Source organism: Paramisgurnus dabryanus, chromosome 18, assembly GCF_030506205.2.
Source record: "Paramisgurnus dabryanus chromosome 18, PD_genome_1.1, whole genome shotgun sequence".
NCBI lineage: Eukaryota > Metazoa > Chordata > Actinopteri > Cypriniformes > Cobitidae > Paramisgurnus > Paramisgurnus dabryanus.
This window is the reverse complement of record NC_133354.1, coordinates 34,732,022-34,745,369: the sequence shown is the minus strand read 5'-3', so window position 1 is coordinate 34,745,369 and position 13,348 is coordinate 34,732,022. Positions and strand designations below refer to the sequence as shown.

At 43.6% G+C, this 13,348-nt stretch overlaps 4 non-coding genes and 8 pseudogenes across 4 annotated transcripts; all 12 read right to left on the bottom strand.

The window, feature by feature from the left end:
• Nucleotides 1-64: 64 nt before the first annotated feature.
• Nucleotides 65-183, bottom strand: LOC135751133 (5S ribosomal RNA; annotated as a pseudogene).
• A 121-nt stretch (nucleotides 184-304) lies between these two features.
• Nucleotides 305-423, bottom strand: LOC135751173 (5S ribosomal RNA; annotated as a pseudogene).
• A 125-nt stretch (nucleotides 424-548) lies between these two features.
• LOC135751118 (5S ribosomal RNA) lies at nucleotides 549-667 on the bottom strand (annotated as a pseudogene).
• Nucleotides 668-788: 121 nt separating this feature from the next.
• On the bottom strand, nucleotides 789-907 carry LOC135751034 (5S ribosomal RNA). The gene has a single exon (XR_010532929.1). It is a non-coding gene; the product is annotated as a 5S ribosomal RNA (ribosomal RNA).
• A 121-nt stretch (nucleotides 908-1,028) lies between these two features.
• LOC135750968 (5S ribosomal RNA) lies at nucleotides 1,029-1,147 on the bottom strand. The gene has a single exon (XR_010532865.1). It is a non-coding gene; the product is annotated as a 5S ribosomal RNA (ribosomal RNA).
• Nucleotides 1,148-7,383: 6,236 nt separating this feature from the next.
• On the bottom strand, nucleotides 7,384-7,502 carry LOC135751076 (5S ribosomal RNA; annotated as a pseudogene).
• A 141-nt stretch (nucleotides 7,503-7,643) lies between these two features.
• LOC135751062 (5S ribosomal RNA) lies at nucleotides 7,644-7,762 on the bottom strand (annotated as a pseudogene).
• A 125-nt stretch (nucleotides 7,763-7,887) lies between these two features.
• On the bottom strand, nucleotides 7,888-8,006 carry LOC135751019 (5S ribosomal RNA). The gene has a single exon (XR_010532915.1). It is a non-coding gene; the product is annotated as a 5S ribosomal RNA (ribosomal RNA).
• Nucleotides 8,007-8,127: 121 nt separating this feature from the next.
• LOC135751171 (5S ribosomal RNA) lies at nucleotides 8,128-8,246 on the bottom strand (annotated as a pseudogene).
• A 121-nt stretch (nucleotides 8,247-8,367) lies between these two features.
• Nucleotides 8,368-8,486, bottom strand: LOC135751195 (5S ribosomal RNA; annotated as a pseudogene).
• Nucleotides 8,487-8,627: 141 nt separating this feature from the next.
• LOC135751218 (5S ribosomal RNA) lies at nucleotides 8,628-8,736 on the bottom strand (annotated as a pseudogene).
• Nucleotides 8,737-8,861: 125 nt separating this feature from the next.
• LOC135750962 (5S ribosomal RNA) lies at nucleotides 8,862-8,980 on the bottom strand. Its single transcript, XR_010532859.1, has one exon. It is a non-coding gene; the product is annotated as a 5S ribosomal RNA (ribosomal RNA).
• Nucleotides 8,981-13,348: the final 4,368 nt, after the last annotated feature.

The following is a 13,348-nucleotide window of genomic DNA, read 5'->3' as shown; positions in this document are numbered from 1 at the left end:
AGTGAACGCTTACAGAAAGAACGCATTCATGGGAAAAAATGACATAAATAATTAATTAATTAAATGCTTACAGCACCTGGTATTCCCAGGCGGTCCTCCATCCAAGTACTAACCAGGCCCGAACCTGCTTGGCTTCCGAGATCAGACGAGAGCGGGCGTGCTCAGGGTGGTGTGGCCATAAGCGAGTGCTGACTCGATTCGATAGACACTTCAAGACTTATGTGGCAACGCCATGACATCAGTGAACGCTTACAGAAAGAACGCATTCATGGGAAAAAATGACATAAATAATTAATTAATTAAATGCTTACAGCACCTGGTATTCCCAGGCGGTCTCCCATCCAAGCACTAACCAGGCCCGACCGTGCTTGGCTTCCGAGATCAGACGAGAGCGGGCGTGCTCAGGGTGGTGTGGACGTAAGCGAGTGCTGAGTCGATTCGAGAGACACTTCAAGACTAATGTGGCAACGCAATGACATCGGTAAATGCTTACAAAAAGGACGTAATTATGGGAAAAAATGACATAAATAAATAATTAATTAATTAAATGCTTACAGCACCTGGTATTCCCAGGCGGTCTCCCATCCAAGTACTAACCAGGCCCGACCCTGCTTGGCTTCCGAGATCAGACGAGAGTGGGCGTACTCAGGGTAGTGTGGCCATAAGCGAGTGCTGACTCGATTCGATAGACACTTCAAGACTTATGTGGCAACGCCATGACATCAGTGAACGTTTACAGAAAGAACGCATTCATTGGAAAAAATGACATAAATAATTAATTAATTAAATGCTTAAAGCACCTGGTATTCCCAGGCGGTCTCCCATCCAAGTACTAACCAGGCCCGACCCTGCTTGGCTTCCGAGATCAGACGAGAGCGGGCGTGCTCAGGGTGGTGTGGCCGTAAGCGAGTGCTGACTCGATTCGAGAGACACTTCAAGTCTAATGTGGCAACGCCATGACATCGGTAAATGCTTACAGAAAGGACGCATTCATGGGAAAAAATGACATAAATAATTAATTAATTAAATGCTTACAGCACCTGGTATTCCCAGGCGGTCTCCCATCCAAGTACTAACCAGGTCCGACCCTGCTTGGCTTCCGAGATCAGACGAGAGCGGGCGTGCTCAGGGTGGTGTGGCTGTAAGCGAGTGCTGAATCGATTCGATAGACACTTCAAGACTTATGCGGCAACGCCATGACATCAGTGAACGCTTACAGAAAGAACGCATTCATGGGAAAAAATGACATAAATAATTAATTAATTGTTACGAGAATGTATATTGGTTGTGTTGTCTTGTTTTTTTGTTGCGCTCTTTTTTCTCTCTCTCCCTTTCTTACACTCGCAGATTGGGACTGACAGGCGAGTTGCCGCCCCGTCATCAAGTTTAGCTCCACCCCGCGACTGTGATTGGTGGTTGCTAATATGTTTCTTTTCAAAAGAGACAAGCTACGGTGAAATGGCAGCTTTCCATGACTACGGGCCGGTCGTGGTGCTCAGAGCTCCGTCAGCCGCCAGACCGAATATTTTGATAACAATTGTAATGGAATCACATTTGTAAACTATGTCATGGTAGGGGTGACCTGCCCTGTATTTATTTTTCCCTAACTATTTCTTTATATTTTGGTTAGCGTAGGAAGGTAAGATGTCTTGTAATTTCCTTTGTCCCATCTGCAAGGTTAGTTAGTTACCCGTTTTCCTTTTTAGTATTGTTTTGTTTGTTATTTTGGGCATATTGTTCACCCTAAAGCTGTATTCGTTACTAAACAGTGACTGACACTGCTTGACCTTTTTATATAATAAATTAATCCACATATTTATAATTTTTTTTGGTGTCTTTCTTGTATTTTGGTCTGACGGCTGGGGGGAGCCTTAACTCCTATTTTATTTGTTGCAATTTTCCCCTAGAGGTTGTAACAGAATGGGGGCTCGTCCAACGGTTTTTGTTAGCACTTTCGTTTTTGTTATATACCTTACTGGTGAGTAGCCCATTTTTGGCAGTTTTATTTGATTTGTGGGGAGAGAGTGTACGTTTTGACTATGGAGTTTAGTATGGAGGTTTTTAAACAATCACCTACGCTGCAGACGCTGCAGAAATGCCGCAAATCTGATTTAGTTATGATTGCTGAATATTATGACATCGCTATTCCCAAACCGTCCACTAAACAAGTTCTTAGAGATCTGTTGCAGGATAATCTTTTGATTGCTGGGGTGTTAAAAGCCGAGGATCCATCTGAACCGCTGGGTGGGGATGCGGCCTCGATTGGGGAGGACACACTGGCGGCAGCGGAGGCTTCCGACAGGGTGCCGCCCGCAGACGGAGGTTTGAATCCCCATCCGTTTATAGGTCTGAGTACAGAAGACCTGAGGCTGGCGATACGGCTTAAAGAGCTTGACCTGGAAGCCAAGCGGCAGGAGCACGATACCCAGTTGTTGCGGTATAGGCAGTTTGAGCTGCAGACACAAGGAATGCGTCCGGTTGGGGTGAGTCCATTGCCTGGTACGGGCACTGCTATTCCTGTAACTGCAGATTTTGACATTAGCAAGCAAATTCGTTTGGTTCCTACCTTCAGAGAAAGTGAGGTTGATTCGTATTTTAATGCTTTCGAACGTATTGCCGCTGCCTTGCATTGGCCTAAGGACGTTTGGTCACTATTGTTGCAATGCAAGTTAGTTGGTAAGGCGCAAAAAGTATGTGCATCTTTATCTGTTGGAGAAAGCCTCGATTACGATGTGTTAAAAGCTACTATTTTAAGGGCTTATGAATTAGTGCCCGAGGCTTATCGTCAGAAATTTCGTACACATGTGAAAACTGCCAATCAGACTTTTGTGGAGTTTGCCCGTGAAAAGGCGGCTCTTTTTGATAAATGGTGCTACTCCAGTAAGGTTAACGATTTCGCACAGCTTCGGGAGCTTTTGCTCATTGAGGATTTTAAAAATTCGTTACCTGACAAAATTGTAGTCTATCTAAACGAACAAAAAGTGACTTCGCTTGCTAAGGCCGCGGTTTGTGCGGACGAGTTCATTTTGACGCATAAAAGCACTTTCGTTTTGACTGCTCGTCGAGAAAATGTTACCTCTAACTCGGAGAGAAGCACGAGAAGTTCTAAAATTGTTACAGAATCAAATGAAAAACGTGAGTGTTTTTACTGCCGTAGAACTGGTCACCTTATTGCTGTCTGTCCGGTGTTGGAAAAAAAGAATGCGCCTTTTAAAGGGAAAAATACTAAAGGTGTTGCTTTTGCTCGTACTGCTAGCTCGGTGTTTAATTTACCTGATCAGGTAATTGATTCTGTGTATGATCCATTTGTTTCAAAGGGCTTAGTTTCTCTCCCGGGCGAGGAAGGGAAACTGGTTCCTATTCGAGTTCTTCGTGACACTGGGGCTGCCCAATCGTTTATTGTCGACAGTGTGTTGCCATTTTCAAATGATTCGTATTCTGGGTCAGATGTGTTAATTCAAGGTATTGAGCTGGGCATACTTAAAGTTCCTTTGCATAATGTGTATGTTCAATCCGAGTTAGTTGAGGGCTGTGTTAAAGTGGCTGTTCGCCCTCAGCTACCTGTTAAAGGGGTTGACTTCATCCTCGGAAATGATCTGGCTGGAGGCAAAGTGTTAGCTCTTCCCCAGGTAATTGATGATCCAATGGCTGTCGAAATGCACCCAATTTCTGCCCCTCCTTCAATATTCCCTTTTTGTGCGATTACGCGGGCGCAGACTCGTAAATTTAATGACGTCCTTGATTTGTCTGACAGTTTTCTCTCCTCTCCAGTTAACACGGACGATGTGAATGTCTGCCCTAAAGATCCGTGCGATCCTATGTGCCCTCGTCCTGAGTCGCTGTCCACTCTTGGTGGTGCTGAACTGGACTTGTCAACTTTCGCTGATAGAGAGATGCTTATTAGCGAACAGCGCGATGACACTTCACTTGCTGCATGCAGAGTTTCTGCGGTGAGCAAAGAAAAGTCGTCCGAAAAATATGTAACGTTTTTTTGGGATGATGGGTTGCTTATGAGGAAGTGGTCTCCTACCACTTCTATACCTGAACTTTATTCAGTGTTTCAGATAGTTGTGCCGACTAAATATCGTTTACAAGTGTTAAATCTGGCTCACGATCATAGTATGTCTGGGCATTTGGGTATCACGAAGACTTACCATCGCGTACTCCGTCACTTTTTTTGGCCCGGATTAAAATCTGACGTAGTGGAGTATTGCCGAACTTGTCATATTTGCCAGCTCGCGGGAAAACCAAATCAGAAAATAATCCCTGCACCTCTTCGACCTATCCCTGCTATGGGAGAGCCTTTTGAGCGCATTATTTTAGACTGTGTAGGACCCTTACCTCGAACTAAATCTGGACATCAATATATGTTAACTATGATGTGTGCAGCTACTCGCTTTCCAGAGGCGGTGCCATTACGTTCACTGAAAGCAAAGGTTGTTTTGCGCGCTCTTATTAAGTTCTTTTCTACTTTTGGCCTTCCTAGGGTAGTGCAGACTGATCAGGGCACTAATTTTACGTCCAGGCTCTTTAAACAAGTGCTCTCTCAATTGAATATTGACCATCAAACCTCTAGTGCTTACTATCCTGAATCCCAAGGCGCTTTAGAGCGGTTTCACCAGACTCTTAAGTCAATGCTGCGCACGTACTGTGCTGGCTCAGAGAAAGAATGGGATGATGGTCTACCTTTACTGCTTTTTGCTGTGCGTGAAACTCCACAGGAATCTTTAGGTTTCAGCCCCGCTGATTTAGTGTTTGGCCATACTGTGCGTGGCCCATTGAAGTTGCTTAAAGAGAAGTGGATGACATGGGAGTCCACTGTTACGAATGTGCTAGATTATGTAAGCAACTTCCGCGAAAGGTTGCATCGATGTTGCGATTTGGCTCGTGCTTCTCTTTCGTCTACGCAGGCGAAGATGAAAGCTCGTTTTGATTTAAAGGCTGCTCCTCGCTCCTTTCAAGTGGGTGACAAGGTTTTAGCTTTATTACCTGTTGTTGGATCTGCTTTGCAGGCAAAATTTTCTGGTCCCTATGAAATCGATGCCAAACTCAGTGACACTGATTATGTGATTCGCACGCCCGAAAGACGGCGAAAGAAGCGTGTGTGTCATCTCAACATGTTAAAGCGTTATCTCTCTCGAGACTCTGGTAGCGAGACAAAAATCTCTGTTGCCTCGGTTTCTCATGTTGCTGCGTCGCATTCTTATTGTCCTAGCGAAGACAATTAAAACGTGCGAAGTGTCTCTGCTTCTGGTGTCCGTTTACAAAATTCAGAGACTTTGCAAGACCTGAGAGTGCATTTATCTTATTTGTCTGACCTTTACCGAGAAGATATTTCTCAATTAATATATTCTCATCTCGATTTGTTTTCCGACATTCCTTCACGTACAAATGTGGTATCTCATGATATTGACGTTGGAGATCACCCACCTATTAAACAGCACGCTTACCGTGTTAATCCGACTAAGCGAGTTATAATGCAAAATGAAGTGAAGTATCTCCTTGATAATGGGTTGGCTGTTCCGAGTTCCAGTGGCTGGAGTTCTCCTTGCCTCCTTGTCCCTAAGAGTGATGGCTCAGTTCGCTTCTGCACCGATTATAGAAAGGTTAATGCGGTGACAAAGCCCGATTCGTTCCCCCTTCCGCGCATGGAGGACTGCGTGGATAAGGTTGGTTCGGCTGTTTACGTCAGCAAACTTGATCTGCTAAAGGGTTATTGGCAGGTGCCTTTAACATCTCGTGCTGCCGAAATTTCAGCCTTTGTTACTCCGGATAACCTCCTGGAATATTCCGTGATGGCATTCGGGTTAAGAAACGCGCCTGCGACGTTTCAGCGTCTGATGAACACCGTTTTAGCCGGCATTTCAAATTGCGAGGCGTATCTTGATGATATCGTGATATATTCTTTGACTTGGTCAGACCATTTAAAACACTGTATACTGTGTTCAATCGTTTAAATAATGCCAACCTCACACTGAACCTCGCAAAGTGCGAATTTGGGAAGGCTACCGTGACGTACTTGGGAAAGCAGGTGGGTCAAGGGCAGGTTCGTCCTGTCCTTGCCAAAGTTCAGGCCATAGTGGAATATCCTGTTCCTCAAACGAAAAGAGAATTGAGACGTTTCCTTGGCATGGTAGGTTACTACCGCGGGTTCTGTAAGAATTTCTCAGATGTTGTGTTGCCTTTGACCAATTTACTTTCTAACTCCATGGAGTTTGTGTGGTGTGAGGCGTGTAGCGCAGCTTTTGAGTCTGTTAAGTCACTTCTGTGTAGCACACCTGTATTATCTGCCCCTGACTTTTCTGTGCCCTTCAAATTGGATGTAGATGCCAGTGCGACTGGGGCCGGTGCGGTACTTCTGCAAGAGGATGCCCATGCGGTCGATCACCCAGTTTGCTATTTCTCAAAGACATTTTTGAAACATCAACTCAATTATAGTACGATCGAAAAGGAGGCATTGGCACTATTGTTGGCCTTGCAAAATTTTGAGGTATACGTCGGCTCCAGCTCAATACCCATCGTCGTCTACACTGATCATAATCCTTTGTTGTTCTTGACAAGAATGCGTAATTCCAACCAACGCATTATGCGATGGGCTTTGATAATTCAAGAATTTAATTTGGAGATTAGGTATAAAAAGGGTACCGACAATGTAATGGCCGATGCTTTGTCGCGCTCTGTGTAAAGAGATCAACAGTATGTTGATTTTTCGTGGTGGGGATGTTACGAGAATGTATATTGGTTGTGTTGTCTTGTTTTTTTGTTGCGCTCTTTTTTCTCTCTCTCCCTTTCTTACACTCGCAGATTGGGACTGACAGGCGAGTTGCCGCCCCGTCATCAAGTTTAGCTCCACCCCGCGACTGTGATTGGTGGTTGCTAATATGTTTCTTTTCAAAAGAGACGAGCTACGGTGAAATGGCAGCTTTCCACGACTACGGGCCGGTCGTGGTGCTCAGAGCTCCGTCAGCCGCCAGACCGAATATTTTGATAACAATTGTAATGGAATCACATTTGTAAACTATGTCATGGTAGGGGAGACCTGCCCTGTATTTATTTTTCCCTAACTATTTCTTTATATTTTGGTTAGCGTAGGAAGGTAAGATGTCTTGTAATTTCCTTTGTCCCATCTGCAAGGTTAGTTAGTTACCCGTTTTCCTTTTTAGTATTGTTTTGTTTGTTATTTTGGGCATATTGTTCACCCTAAAGCTGTATTCGTTACTAAACAGTGACTGACACTGCTTGACCTTTTTATATAATAAATTAACCCACATATTTATAATTTTTTTTGGTGTCTTTCTTGTATTTTGGTCTGACGGCTGGGGGGAGCCTTAACTCCTATTTTATTTGTTGCAATTTTCCCCTAGAGGTTGTAACATAATTAAATGCTTACAGCACCTGGTATTCCCAGGCAGTCTCCCATCCAAGTACTAACCAGGCCCGACCCTGCTTGGCTTCCGAGATCAGACGAGAGCGGGCTTGCTCAGGGTGGTGTGGCCGTAAGCGAGTGCTGACTCGATTCGAGAGACACTTCAAAACTAATGTGGCAACGCCATGCCATGGGAGAACGCTTACAGAAAGGACGCCTTCATGGGAAAAAATGACATAAATAAATATTTAATTAAATAAATAATTAATTAATTAAAAGCTTACAGCACCTGGTATTCCCAGGCGGTCTCCCATCCAAGAACTAACCAGGCCCGACCCTGCTTGGCTTCCGAGATCAGACGAGAGCGGGCGTGCTCAGGGTGGTGTGGCCGTAATCGAGTGCTGACTTGATTCGAGAGACACTTCAAGACTAATGTGGCAACGCAATGACATCGGTAAATGTTTATAAAAATGACCCATTCGTGGGAAAAAATGACATAAATAAATAATTAATTAATTAAATGCTTACAGCACCTGGTATTCCCAGGCGGTCTCCCATCCAAGTACTAACCAGGCCCGACCCTGCTTGGCTTCCGAGATCAGACGAGAGCGGGCGTGCTCAGAGTGGTGTGGCCATAAACGAGTGCTGATTCGATTCGAGAGACACTTCAAGACTAATGTGGCAATGCCATGCCTTGGGAGAATGCTTACAGAAAGGACGCATTCATGGGAAAAAATGACATAAATAATTAATTAAATAAATGCTTCCAGCACCTGGTATTCCCAGGCGGTCTCCCATGCAAGTACTAACCAGGCTCGACCCTGCTTGGCTTCCGAGATCAGACGAGAGCGGGCGTGCTCAGGGTGGTGTGGCCGTAAGCGAGTGCTGAATCGATTCGATAGACACTTCAAGACTTATGTGGCAACGCCATGACATCAGTGAACGCTTACAGAAAGAACGCATTCATGGGAAAAAATGACATAAATAATTAATTAATTAAATGCTTACAGCACCTGGTATTCCCAGGCAGTCTCCCATCCAAGCACTAACCAGGCCCGACCCTGCTTGGCTTCCGAGATCAGACGAGAGCGGGCTCGCTGAGGGTGGTGTGGCCGTAAGCGAGCGCTGACTCGATTCGAGAGACACTTCAAAACTAATGTGGCAACGCCATGCCATGGGAGAACGCTTACAGAAAGGACGCATTCATGGGAAAAAATGACATAAATAAATATTTAATTAAATAAATATTTAATTAATTAAATGCTTACAGAACCTGATATTCCCAGGCAATCTCCCATCCAAGTACTAACCAGGCCCGACCCTGCTTGGCTTCCGAGATCAGGCGTGCTCAGGGTGGTGTGGCCGTAAGCGAGTGCTGACTCGATTCGAGAGACTCTTCAAGACTAATGTGGCAACGCAATGACATCGGTAAATGCTTACAAAAAGGACGTAATTATGGGAAAAAATGACATAAATAAATAAATTATTAATTAAATGCTTACAGCACCTGGTATTCCCAGGCGGTCTCCCATCCAAGTACTAACCAGGCCCGACCCTGCTTGGCTTCCGAGATCAGACGAGAGCAGGCGTGCTCAGGGTGGTGTGGCCGTAAGCGAGTGTTGACTCGATTCGAGAGACACTTCAAGACTAATGTGGCAATGCAATGACATCGGTAAATGCTTACAAAAAGAACGTGATTATGGGAAAAAATGACATAAATTAATAAATTATTAATTAAATGTTTACAGCACCTGGTATTCCCAAGCAAGTTCCCCTCCAAGTACCTAAGCGATCGTCAGCCGTCCAATGGTTGAGCAGAGCTGAGCAGCGATCAGCCAATGGTTGAGCAATGCTGAGCAGCGATCAGCCAATGGTTGAGCAATGCTGAGCAGAGCTCGCGCTCAACGGACCAATCATTGAGCGAGGATCGGAAAACGTCATCTAATTTATTCAGGACTGGTAAATATTCACATTGGAGTCGGTGTCATTGAGGAGCGATTCGACTGTGTTTATTTACTCACACAGGTACGTTTGTTATATTTGTGTGCCAAGTAGTGAATGAAACACGATATGTTTTTTGATAATTTGCCTGATATTCAAGGTTTTACATGATAATATCTCGTTAGCCCCGTACTGACACCACCGATTGACTAGGCTAGCACCACTTGTTTACATTAAAATAGCTAGGTTTGATCTCTGAAATGCGTTGAAAATGCGACCAGATTATTGGTTTTACATGTTGAGACCTTGACAAATGTATTATTACTTTGTGGACTCGAAATGTAAAGCTTAAATATGCTTATATTAAATAATATATGTTTTATATTAAACGAATGCACTGAAAATGAATTAATGAGCTGCCAGTCGCCGATGAAATGACCTGAAAATCCCTGGAAATACTTCAAAAACGTGATCAGACTCACTTCTTAAGAACATAGAGATGTTGTTACAACAGTGTGGAGTTGAAATTCACTGTGTAAATAAATATGCTTTAGAAGTGTAAACTTGTCAATGATCAATGTGATCATATGGAACAGACTGACTGTTAAAATACCACATAATGAATGTTCTGCATTGTTTTTATAGATTCTCAAGGGAAGATCTACAACGACGGCCAGGGCACCATGCAGTACGTCACCAGCGTGCTGAATGAGTGGGGTCAGTTCTTGACCACGGTGGTGGTGGAGTCCGGGTCCGAGCGGTGTTACGCACACATGGCCAGAGGTCTGGTCGCCCGCTTTTGCCGTGCCAACGCTCCTGCTCCAAAGGTTGTGTACGAGGACAACAACTGCTGTCGGTGAGTTCAATAACAGTTGAAACCTATGATGAAATGGATAATTAAACATGTAGCACACCTACACAAAATGTCATGATATCATTTTCAGTGACAACGGATTCAGAACAGCCCAGAAGACCAAGTTTGCTGCATGAGGTACGCTCAGGCGGCACATGTGACCGAGGACAGTCGACTGCTCTACCTCCTCCTCCAAGATGCTGAAGAACCGAGCACCGGACAATCAGCTAACCTCCCCCAGCCAGGTCACGGCTTCTTTGAAGGGACAGTATAAGAGGATTGCAGAGCGAGTCCGAGACAACCCCATCCTCGGCGGTCTCTCCACTCCACTGCCCAACTTGAACGCCAAGTCCTTTTTGACCTTCACCCCCACGGAGGAGAAAAATGCCAACTACGGGGTGATGGTACTGTCGAAGGTGATGCCTCACCTGAAAGTGCTGTCTGATGCACCGTTCCCGGAAGCTCCTGTGCTGCCAACACCCCTCACAACGCCAGATCGGCCTCAGGTCCAATACCAGCACGTTCATCACGAGGCTGGAAAAAGGCGTGGTGAGAAGCGGAGGTAAGTTGTCATAAGCACTTTGTTTCACCTGTTGGCTGTGGAAAGCAAATAGCACACATGTCATATCAATACTCATTACATGTTTATTTTATATTTCCAGATTATTTGTTGAAGAGCCAAAGCCTGTGTCTTCTGTGAACCAGCCCGTTCAGCCCATGGCGTCGTCCTCCTCCACTCGGCCAAAGCCTGCTGCGCCCACCACCATTCTGCCAAGGCCTGCTGCGTCCACCCACCTCCGGCCAAAGCCTGCTGTGCCCACCTATGGATCCCCCCGTATCGACAGCACCCATACTGCTGGTTTTCCCCGCACAGCCGCAGGTTCCCCCGTCTTGGTTCGTGGGCCATCGTGCAGCCAGGAGCTTTGTACCTCCAGCACCAACAGTCAAGGCATTCATGCCAAACAAGTCCTTGCGGCCATGTGGGGCTTGCCACATGGCTAATTGTGGTGGACAGTGGAAGAGGTACACACCTTCCAAGGACAAAGTGGCTGAAAGCACCCAGAAGATATTTTCCTACTGTCCATACACTGGGAAATCCACCACATCTGGGTTTGACAATGTGGTGTACGAGTTAGAAAAGAGGAGAACTGTGTAAATAACTATAAATAACTGTGTAAATAACTTACCTGTGTGATGCCACTTCTCCTGTGCCATCTGTATGAGAGAGAAAAAGGCTTGTTTGTTTGTTTGTTTTTTTAAGTGCTTCAGCAAGTACAATCTATTTATTTATATAGTTCAAAAGTAAAAAAAATGCACTTTACAGTTTTGCTTAAGAATGTTCTTGTATTTGTTTTTATTATGATTTATGTTGCTGTTAAAGTGCACTTTGTAGTATCTTTTTTTTTTATACAAACATGTTCTGGCCTATCTTCAATATCAAGGCCAATCTAACCTCATTAATTTTAACCTTAATCAGTTCCGACCTAACACAATCAGTTTACATACCCTTTAGTGGTTGTTCATGTTCAGATAATCTGTGTTTTTGTCATGCGTGTTGTTTGTTTGTCTTTTTCAGCTTCATGTCTTTGTGATGTTTGTATGTCTTTGTCTGCTTATGTTTAACAAAAGTTTGCCAAAGAAAAACACACAAAAAAATGTAACAGACAGGAATTGCTTGAGCCTTTATTTGTTGATTGGTGATCTGAGTTTTTGGATAATCCTGTTTGGATAAACCGGGCTTTGGCCTGTACAAACCAATTGTTAATTTTTATCTTAAGTACAAGTTTGTGTTTTTAATTGTTAAAGGTATTGGAGAGGATTTTCTTTTTCCAGGTGGATCATCAAGACTATTGGTCCTCTTAGTTGTCAATCAGGAGTGTTGCGCAATTGCATTTTTTTAAAAAGTGGAGAAGGTGGTTCTTTTCTAAAATTCGAGAAAATCCTCTGTTACACCTTTAAGTGTTTTTGATTCTTATTAATGTTATTTATGTGTGTGTGTCCTTGTGATGTTTGTATGTCTGTCAGCTCCATGATTAACTAAATGTTTGCAAATGGTAGTAAATGTTTGTCTCTCATCCTGTCTCGTGTTCTCGCTCGTAGATCTGTGGTGAGAGACCTTTAAACTAAACAGATCTTGTTTACTTGTGTTTTCATGCATTGCTTTTTAAATGAAACACATTCTGGGTGAAAAATAAAAGTTGTAAAGGTATTTCAAGTGTGTTGGAGTCTCTGTACTGTATGCTTGGGTTTCAGAAGGGGTGGGATAGTGTAAAAAAAACATTTAAGCAATTAAAAGTCTTCGAGACAAAATGAGAGTAAATTAATACAGTACAATTAATAATCTGGCTAACCTTTCTTAATTCAGCCCAAAAAATTTAACACTTGCACACTTTTTCACTTGACTATATGAATCTCATCAGCTACATCAAATCAACCTATGAAAATAATAAACAAAACATTCAACAGATTAGTGGATTTTAATAAATTAGGCATGTAAATGTACAATTTATGTAAATAACACTTCAGTAGTTGACACCATCCGTTTTGATCACTTTCGATCGATCCCAGGGTTGAGCAATATGTACTTGCAGGGGTCATGAGCCATTCCCAGGCGGTCTCCCATCCAAGTACTAACCAGGCCCGACCCTGCTTGGCTTCCGAGATCAGACGAGAGCGGGCGTGCTCAGGGTGGTGTGGCCGTAAGCGAGTGCAGACTCGATTCGAGAGACACTTCAAAACTAATGTGGCAACGCCATGCCATGGGAGAACGCTTACAGAAAGGACGCATTCATTGGAAAAAATGACATAAATAAATATTTCATTAATTAAATGCTTACAACACCTGGTATTCCCAGGTGGCATGGGCGTAGATTTAGGGTGGGACGCTAGGGACATGTCCCTAGCAATATTCAGGGAAGACTGAATTGTCCCTAGCAATAATTTCGACCAAACAATTAATCTGTATTTATATATAACACTAATGACCGTCTTATTCTTGTGTTTTATATTTTTTACTTTACTTTTTAAATTATAAATTTTTTCAGGAATCATTTAAATGAGATTAAAAATCTTTTGCAATCCCGTTCTGTAAAAATGACGCTCTACACTCAAAAAAACGATTCCTGGCAATATTTACTTTTAAGTATTTGGATCATTTAGATTTTATTTAAATACTCGTTTTTTAAAAT